Below are 9,712 nucleotides of genomic sequence, written 5' to 3'. Positions count from 1 at the left end.
TCAATAAAATGACTTAACAATATTTTTGTTTGAGTTGCTTGGTTTGGATTTGTAGCTGGGTTTTAGAGTTCCGTACAAGGAAAAAACCGACCAAGTGAGTGAGTGTAAAGATTTTTTCCCCTCACTAGCTCGGAAACACGTGTTTTGTCCTTTAATACCAGCGGGTAAAAACGCATTTTATCCACTAGTGGGTAAAGTAATTTGACCTTGAATAAAGTCAAACTAACTGCTTTAAAATTAATAAAAGTAGGTGAATCTAGTAATAAAGATGATTTACCACCTGTGAAACTACTGGAAGCAGTTTTAGACGCATTTTTTGCGTTGTAGTTTCCTCGCATTAGTGAGGGGAAAAGTTTTGTGTTACACTCGGGTGCAAATGTATTTTACTTCTCGTGTGTTAAAAAACTCGCAAGTTCAGGATTCTATTCTTCGCTCGTGGTTCAACTATATAATCCTTTCACTTGGTCGTTTTTTAATTCCACACTCGGCGTTAAAATACAACTTTGCCCCCTTGTATAACAAATAACTATAATTTCCAATTTCCGCTACCTTACGGTTGTCTGGTAAGGATTAACGCTGGCTGACCGGTGGGACTCACCGTTGCTGAGGCATTGGGTGCAGCTACATGCCCCAATGTGTGTAAATTTATATTAATTTTAATTTTATGTCTCTTTACTAACCCTAGATCTAAGTGTTAATGTATTACTAACAAAATATGGACTTTTGTTCGAAATAAATGCAATTTATTATTATTATTGTATTTAACCCTCGACGTAAAAACGACGGGGAGTTATAAGTTTGACGTGTCTTTCTGTTTGTCTGTCTGTCTGTCTGTTTGTGTGTGTGTCTGTCTGTGGCATCGTAGCTCCCGAACGGATGAACCGATTTACATTTAGTTTTTTTGTTTGAAAGCTGAATAAGTCGGGAGTGTTCTTAACCATGTTTCATGAAAATCGGTCCACTATGTCGCGGTCGGGGGTTTTTCAAAATTTTTATTTTGAGGTTAGGTTATTAACGATAAGACCACCTGTTATTTACCTTTGCTTATGTTGCTAATTTCCTATGTATTGCTGTCTTTTTTTGAGGTTTGCTGGAGTTTTTGTATTGTATTGTATGGAGAAACTGTCTCTCTTTCATAGGTTCTACAAAAAAGTTCTACAAATCTTAAAGGCCGGCAACGCACCTCCAACACCTCTGGTGTTTCGGGTGTCCATGGGCGGCGGTGATCGCTTACCATCAGGCGACCTGTCTGCTCGTTTGCCTCCTATCCCATAAAAAAAAAAAGTGCCATTATGGACTTTCATTTCGTCACTACTTTTAAAAACACTTGTATCTTCGTCTGTCAATGAAAAGAAAATTGTAGTAAGTATGTATGGAATGCATATAGACTTACTGCGTTTTAACTTTGAGGAACAGCGTGAGATACGAGATTTTTTAAAAGTAGTGACGATTTATATCTTTCGTTATCGGCATATTTCAAAGAAAACTTACTAAACTCCCCTGCCAATCCGGGTGGTGTTGCTAATGCATTGTATACGTACAATAGTTATTTGTTATACAAGGGTGCAAAGTTGTATTTTAATGCCGAGTGTTGAATTGAAAAACGAGCAAGCGAAAGGATTTTATAGTTGAACCACGAGCGAAGCGAGTGGTTCGCAAATAGAATCCTGAACTTGGCTAGTTTTTCAACACACGAGAAGTAAAATACATTTGCACCGTGTGTAACACAAAACTATTCCCCTCACTATAGCGACTATAGCGAGGAAATCACAACGCAAAAAACGCGTTTATCACTGCTTCCAGTAGTTTCACAGGTTGTAAAACATCTTCATCACTAGATAAACCCACTTTTATCAATTTTAAGGCAGAAAATTTGGCTATATTCAAGGTCAAATTACTTTACCCACTAGTGGATAAAATGCGTTTTACCCGCTGGTATTAAAGGACACGTGGTTCCGAGCTAGTGAGGGGAAAAGAAAATAAAAACTTTTTACAAAAAAATACAACCGACTTCAAAAAGAACAATCATCATCATGAGATTCACTTTATGAAAGTGCTGGTTTTCGAGAGAAACTATACTCGAGTTACTTAAGAAAACACCGAAATCACCATACTGCCTTTAAAAATTGAGTAGTTCTCTCAACTCTTCATGGATCCCATCATCAGAACAGCTCCAGATTAATATGGGACCACCTTACTGTGTAACACCCCGCTACCCCTTAATTAATTACACCCTAAATTACCTAACTTAAGTCCAAATTGTTAGCCCTAATTAAAACAATACACTATTAAAAATTGGCCATTAAAACAAATACTGTGATCGTCTAGTAAGTGGTAGGACCCCGTAGTTGTGCGTAGCAATCCAGATTCTTTTTACCTTTAGGAACTTGCTATTAGGGGTAAATTTAAGTTGATAAAACTAAGGCAGTAATATATTCACTTGAGGTATAATAAGCTGAGAGAACGTCATTTGTGAAAGAATTTAGTGCGTTGAGATAAAAGTGTGTGAGAATGGTAAAATTGTGTAAGGAATATAAATACAGGAAATATATTAAAAATAAATACAAGACATTATTTAAAATGGGGTTAATTGTTTCCGACCCACGAGTCCCTTATACGTAGGAATAATAGGTGTATAATATAATATAGCCTATTATAAGGACCTCGCTCGAGCATATGTACAAACTAGGTTGCTGGTTCAATTTATGCTTTATCAAACATTGAACAATTGGGATCCTTAGAACAAAAGTAAACTGATGTAAAGTGTCTTTGCTCTACTTAAAAATGTACTACCATAATAGTAGATATCAAATATTTAATCAAGGATCCTTTAATCCCGGTATAATTTTACATGTTTTGGGATGTTTCTGCAACCAAGTCCTCTAACGTCAGGATAGAAACTGCTCTGCCTACCCCTGGTCTATCAAGGAAACAGAATATCTATTTTGATACCCTTTATTGGGCCTATTCATTGACCTTCTTTTGATACTAAGACAAATACTTCATTGATCTAGCCTTTCGAACGACAAAACCCCAGACTCACACGCCATCCCATATATATATTTTTTGGTTCGGCCATAGCCATCGAAGGTTGTCCAAGATCACAAAATATAAATTCTATATGCGTGCAATTTCCCACGTTCCGAGTATAGTGGTCCATTGCTTGACATCGTGTTTCACTAGTCAATGCTAGAATTGTTTGATCTCCCAGACAACGATATCGTTAACCATATTATGAAAATGGAATGATGATTCCAAAGTCTGCCAATCTCGAGGCCAGTGTCAATGATTCAACTTTTGTGAACAATCTTATTTTTATATCAATGATTCTCCTTGATAGCGACAGGATCCTAACATCCATAGATGTCCTATGCCTCCCTAGTATTTAGTATTAGTATTAATTCCCACAAGTTATCCTTTAACTCTAATAAAGTTTACATGTTATGAACAATAAATAAAGTTATTAATCCTACTTTCATTGATATAGCAAAATTATCTTACTTAAAGATGAGACAATAGTATGAAAATCCTTCTAATCACCCAAAGAGATTCTAGCTAATAGAATGTGTATGTACATAAAGTAGATATGTGTAATATTTTATGTATCTAAATAGTAGTCATATTAGAGATACTCAGATCCGAATTTTAATTAATAATATTCCAAATTAACCGTTAGTGTTAATTGCATGTAATAAATAAATTGAAATTTGAACGACTTAAAATAATTACCACATAAATATAACATTCATGAATATCTTGTTCATATGAAATGAATAAGTACCACTATTTAAAATTATCACCTTCAGAAAATAGCACTAATCTAAAATTACAAATATAAACACATTCAAAATAAACAATTTGGACACTTACTGGTAGTCTTCAAGTCTACTTTACCAAGATACCTTCTCGCCAGTCTCCAACCTCTCAATCTTGTATCTTAAACTCCTGATGTCAACACCTCAACGTTCCCTCGCCGAATGCCCTCTCTGACGCTGCGCTCTGAGTTTTATTGTCCCGATTTTAACGCATGCGCTGTGTTGTTTTATGGCTAAGAATGTCTGATTTCGCCAGTTGTGCCTAAAACGCCTATTGTGCCGGACTTGCCTATTGTGCCTAAAACGCCTATTGTGCCGATTTCGCCTATTGTGCCTAAAACGCCTATTGTGCCGGTTTTAATTCCGAGAATTTCTATTTTTAATTTGTTGGAATTCCATTTCGTATGTAAGTTGTTTTCGTTTTATTTATTTGCAATTTTTAAGTTTTTATCTCTGTATGCATTTGTTTCTAAGCATAATTATTATAGATATATCTTATGATTTGAACCGAGGACTGTGTGGTCCGTTACATCTGCCCCTTTTATTTTCGTTTGATTCAAAATAACATTTTGTGTTAAACGAAAATAACCAATAAAATAATTCAGTTATTGAAATTTTCAATTTCCCATTTTCATAGTTGTGGTGAATAAAAGTGACCAATACTCAAAAGAACCTCACTGATCCAGCACGAATTATGAACTTAATAGTTACCCAGACACATGAGTCAAATTGTCACCAGCCAGAATTTTCATTCCAGTAAAAGCATTTGGTTGTGAATCAAATGTACCCTAATGGTAAAATCCTTGCATCCTCATATGGGTAGTTAGTCACATTGTCCGACAGGTAACCCGCTATCTCCATTGTCCAGATATTATGAACTTACAAAGATCTCTTCACTAGAAAGAAAAAGCCTTTCTATTCTCAGGTAGCCACTGACAACTGTTCTCCCCATAGTTCAAGGAACCAGTCCACAACTCAATACTAATCAATAATTTTCCTCCTTTCTCGGCATAATGTCCTATGTATAATTATAAGAGTAATCAGACAATCAATGTTTTAATCAAATCAACAATTTTATAATTATGATTCCATGTTAAGTCACATTTTTTTTTTATATGTCAAACAAAATTATCTGATTTATCCCATAAAGACACAGGGTGTGTGTTTAGTTCGTTTGTTAGCGGCATGTAGAGTATGTTGTTACCAAAAGAATGTACCTGTAAAAGGTATAAATTATTTATCCTAACACCTAACTCTCGTGGTAACAAGTTTGTGTAACCCTTTCCCCATTCTAAAATTCCAATAACTGCCGTCACTATTCTCAAACTTGCAAACATGAGGAAACCCTTCATATCTTCAAACGACTCTCCATCCATTCATCTAGCTAAACCTCTCTTCTTTCTATTATGCGAATTTCATTTATACTACTCGTTCAGATTTCATCCTTCCTCATACGCTCAATTTTACTGTTTCTGTCATACCTGCAAGTTCACTTAGATAATGACAGTAAAAATAATGTATGATATCATAATTAAAAAGCTCTCTCTTTTTCCTGTTGCTATTGCAATTTTTCAAATTGATCAGAAATTAAAAATCATAAACATACTTATATCGTAAGTACAGGTACTATGTTATTTTTTTACTTTATGAATCATCCTATACGCAATCACGTCTTATATTTAACTTTCGCATTAGCCCTATACAAACGTACGCAAAATTGTACGCAAAACTGCAAAATATTGTATGTGATGCCAATTACCGTTAAGTATTAATTACATCTTTGCAACCTTTTTTATGGAAGATAATACGAAATATTGCTAAGAATTCTCCTTTCGTAAGTAGGAAAAATAATACAAGTACCTAACTTGTTACGCCTAGCTGCTCTGATAACATCTTCTAACTCTATGACATAACTATCTTCTAGTATTATCGTTACAAACATACACACATACCTACATACTGAACTATCATTAGCTTAATAAACCTATCGAACGCGCATGTGACACTGTTTGAGTTGCAGGCGTCCATAGGTTACGGTAACCACTTTACATCAGACGGGCCTTATGCTTGTTTGCCACTGACGTAGTACATAAAAAGATGGAAAGTCACATGAGTGAAAGTTTCCAAACATGACGAAATATGATTCTTGGTTACACATAATATTGTATGTACTATTTTTCTAAATAAATGATTGCAACGATTGCTTCATTGTTACACAACGATGGTAGTATGGCTACCGTACCGTACTTACATCGAAATCTACAGATCCAACTGAAATCTTACTTTGTTTTGTAAACGATTGAACAAGAATTACGTTTCGAACAGTATGCGAGCGAAACCGCGGGCAAAAGCTAGTAAATCCTGTACTACTACGCATTACCTATTTATCTCATTTTATAACTAATATGGTTCTACGATCCGTTATTTAGCAAAACATAGAAAGTTTGAAATTTGGTGTTCTTTAACTGACCTTTTAATTTGTCATAGTATACTAGCAGTCTAAACAAAGTTTTACTATAATAATATTTTTCTCCTCAATGAAACTCCACAGAATATATTTATTATCATGGATGTTTCCCTTGTATACAAGCATGTTTTTATCCATTCAAATAGGCATATCGTCGCTTAGCACCCATAGCACAAAATTTGATAGGTTTGGGGCTAAGTTGAACTGTGTAAGATGTTCCCAATATTTATTTATTTATTTCATATTTATATTAAAAAAGCATTAAGATTGAATGTAAACGTCAAATCACTGTCTCTATTTTATTATTCTACAATTCGTTCCACATAGTCTGCAGAGCCCCATTCATACTGGATAAATTTTAGTCGCATCCGGTCCGTCAAATGTCTTATGATCTATAGAGTCCTTTTGATTTTTCTATGGCAACATTTGCTATGCTGACGTCATTGCCACGTCATTACTGTCAGTCAGATAGAAATAAAAGAAAAATGGATGCCGTTCAGACGTACACGCATTATTTGGAACTGAAAATTACGTAATTTATCGACCTGCTGGCTTGTATTTGTTATAAATCATAAAAAAGTGAGTAATACATTAACTAAGTAATGATATATGTTGTTAGTAATGTGGTAAATACAACACAAAATGTGTATAACGAATGTAATAAATAAATGCTTGTTTGGTTTTAGATTATGGAAAACATCATGAACAATAATGAAACAAACCGAACCTTTAGCTACAATAATAAAATGACCCCATGACGCCAGTGGAACTACGTGGTTTTCTTTCATGATGATTTGATGATACCATAATGGAATTAGCCAAGTTTTCGCCGTAAGTAATAATGTATTTAACTTGTCCATCACAAAGCAGTTCATAGTTTAGTTTAAACCTTGACTTGCTAAAATGGTAAAATGTTTTCCAATAGAGAGATTCCTATAGCGCACTACAATAACATTCTAATTCTGGTCTTAGAGATGGAGAATTTTAGTAAGCCTACAACTTCCTATTTCTTATGTCCGCCTATTTACATGTTTCAGGTATTGGGTGCTAGATGCCCCTTGGAGTTAAGCCCCAGTGCCACTATACTACCTTACCAGTTATGTGTGGGTGTTGTAGTCCTAAGACACCCCGGAGGTACAAAGGGCCTTCACAAACTCACGCCACGCCTTCCTATCTTCAGCAACCCTCGTGACCTCGCTCCACCAGCTCAAACCTGCCAGTCGCAGCTCATTTTTCGACGGACCGTTTCCATGAGTAGACAAGGCACCGACGATCACGGCTTGCATCACCTGTACTGCTTCGTAATATGTAAGTTACACTTTTAATGTCTAATGATTCTGTAATCTGTTAACTAATCTCACCTAGTGTTAATAAAATTATTTGTATGCCTTGAATTATAAGGTACGGGTTCGAACCGCGACCCATTGTCCTTGAGAACTGTCATCTGATATTTGCCAGTTGCTTTTGAGTGAAGAAAATCATCGTGAGGAAACCAGACTAATTTCAATAAGACCTATTGAAAATTAGTGCCTACGCCAAATCCTGGAATTAGCTGTCAAGCAGACTCCATGCTTCCATGAACCGTGGCAAACACCGGAATGATGCAAGGAGGTTGAATGAATTTTAAAGTTTGACCAAGCAATGTTGGTTTTAAGCAAAAATTGTATAAATGAAGAATGTAAGCATTACCGAATGTCAATAATAAGAATCATGCTTAGTTTGTAATCAAGTAGGCCTGTACAAAAATGCCCCTTCAATTTTTATTTATTTATTTAACTTTTATGTTGTTGTTAAGTCAATTATCTCTCTTTTATTCTATTTGGCTAACCTTTTTTTCGATAATAGTTTAGTAGGATAAAATTTGAAATTTATCCCTTAATTAAAATAGACCCTAATTAATAAAATGATCATATACCTATTTAGTTATAAAATCTCTGCCAAACTTATTCTTATAACTTATGCTTATAACTAGGACTTATTTCCTACTTAATTAATAATTATTTTCTTAACTTTTCCAGAGTATGCTGAACACCGCTGCCATTATACTAGGAACAACGTCCTGCCCCTTCCCCGGCTGCGCACAAATTGGAACTCCATTGGCATGCCCCTTTGACTGAGCAACTTGTGTATGTGTGTGTGCTCGAAACACATTCACTTGCAACAGAATGACTCCCAGGCTGATCTGGCTCAGTTCCTGTATGTCTGATCTACATAGACAATGGTAAAATATTTTATTTATTTATTTATTATTCTTTGGTTTACTCTAGGGTAAATAATATTATTTGCTCTTATTCCTGATTCTAATAATAGCAAGTCTATTACAGACTGACTCCATTTGTTCATTCAAACTATTATACTGTGCACTATGTTTGGCACAAACACTACTACTAAGTCTAAAATCTTAAGTCTAGCTTATTTATCTACATTCATAAGTACTTAATCTATGCTAACCTGCTCCTTCCACTGATAACTGGTTTAAAGAATCAAAACACAGACAGACGGATAATCTAACAAAGTTATAAATATAGGAAACCTATGTTCAACTTACTTGCTCTATTTTATAGTGTACTAGAATTAGTCTAATCACAATCTCGAGATTAATATTTTTTAAAAAGCTTTTTCTTAGCAATTATGTTTTCCTATTCCTAACCTTGGGTCATATTGTAGACTACTCCATAGTTGATATATTTACTAGCTACATGCTACATGTTACCTAAAGAGCTGAAATTTTATAAAACCAATAAGTGGGATGACAATACAATATTACAATATCATTGAAAGCCAACTTCATGAAGATGTCTTGACAAACAATGCAATTCATTATATGACTTGTTGACCTGTATGTATAAAAAAGGAATGCACATCCAATAGTGGAATCGCATTCTAAATGTTTTAACTGAAATGTATTCATACCCTTCATTTTTGTTCCAGGTGTGAAAGAGTGAAAATTCTTCTCCATGTACAATCACTTCTAACGCCTACACTGACTACACCAGATATGATCATCCCTCAACGTGTCCCACATAAAGATACCTTTCAAAAGTCATCAGGAAGAACATAATATCTTTTCCCATATTTGCCTGAATAATCCTAACTAAAAGTTATTTCTCTATTCTATTTTTCCTGCATGGAGTGGCGCTTTTCCGTCTAATGGAACCAACAAGAACATGTATGCTCTGGGTTTTTTTTGTGCACCTTTCCAACATTACTAATAAAGCATTTTGTGAGTGTTTAATTTACCACCTTCCTTCATAATTTTGCTAGTGTGTGATTCACCATATCCCTAATTATCAAATGCAATAGCTACTGCAATCTGTTCACTGATGGGAATCATTTCATGTTAACACAGCTCTGAATACTATCTTATATAATGACTCAGACTGACTGTCAATAAAAATATTCCTAGCTATAAGCTTGCCTGAGATTAATG

The 9,712-nt window shown here is 34.8% G+C and overlaps 1 long non-coding RNA gene across 1 annotated transcript; it reads left to right on the top strand.

The window, feature by feature from the left end:
• Window positions 1–6,760: 6,760 nt before the first annotated feature.
• On the top strand, window positions 6,761–9,504 carry LOC125242099. The gene is made up of 5 exons (XR_007178825.1): window positions 6,761–6,861; window positions 6,969–7,113; window positions 7,320–7,590; window positions 8,301–8,503; window positions 9,214–9,504. It is a non-coding gene; the product is annotated as an uncharacterized LOC125242099 (long non-coding RNA).
• Window positions 9,505–9,712: the final 208 nt, after the last annotated feature.

The sequence above is a fragment of the Leguminivora glycinivorella genome, unplaced genomic scaffold, assembly GCF_023078275.1.
Source record: "Leguminivora glycinivorella isolate SPB_JAAS2020 unplaced genomic scaffold, LegGlyc_1.1 Scaffold6, whole genome shotgun sequence".
In the NCBI taxonomy this organism is placed as follows: domain Eukaryota; kingdom Metazoa; phylum Arthropoda; class Insecta; order Lepidoptera; family Tortricidae; genus Leguminivora; species Leguminivora glycinivorella.
This window is presented reverse-complemented; position numbering and strand designations above follow the sequence as displayed.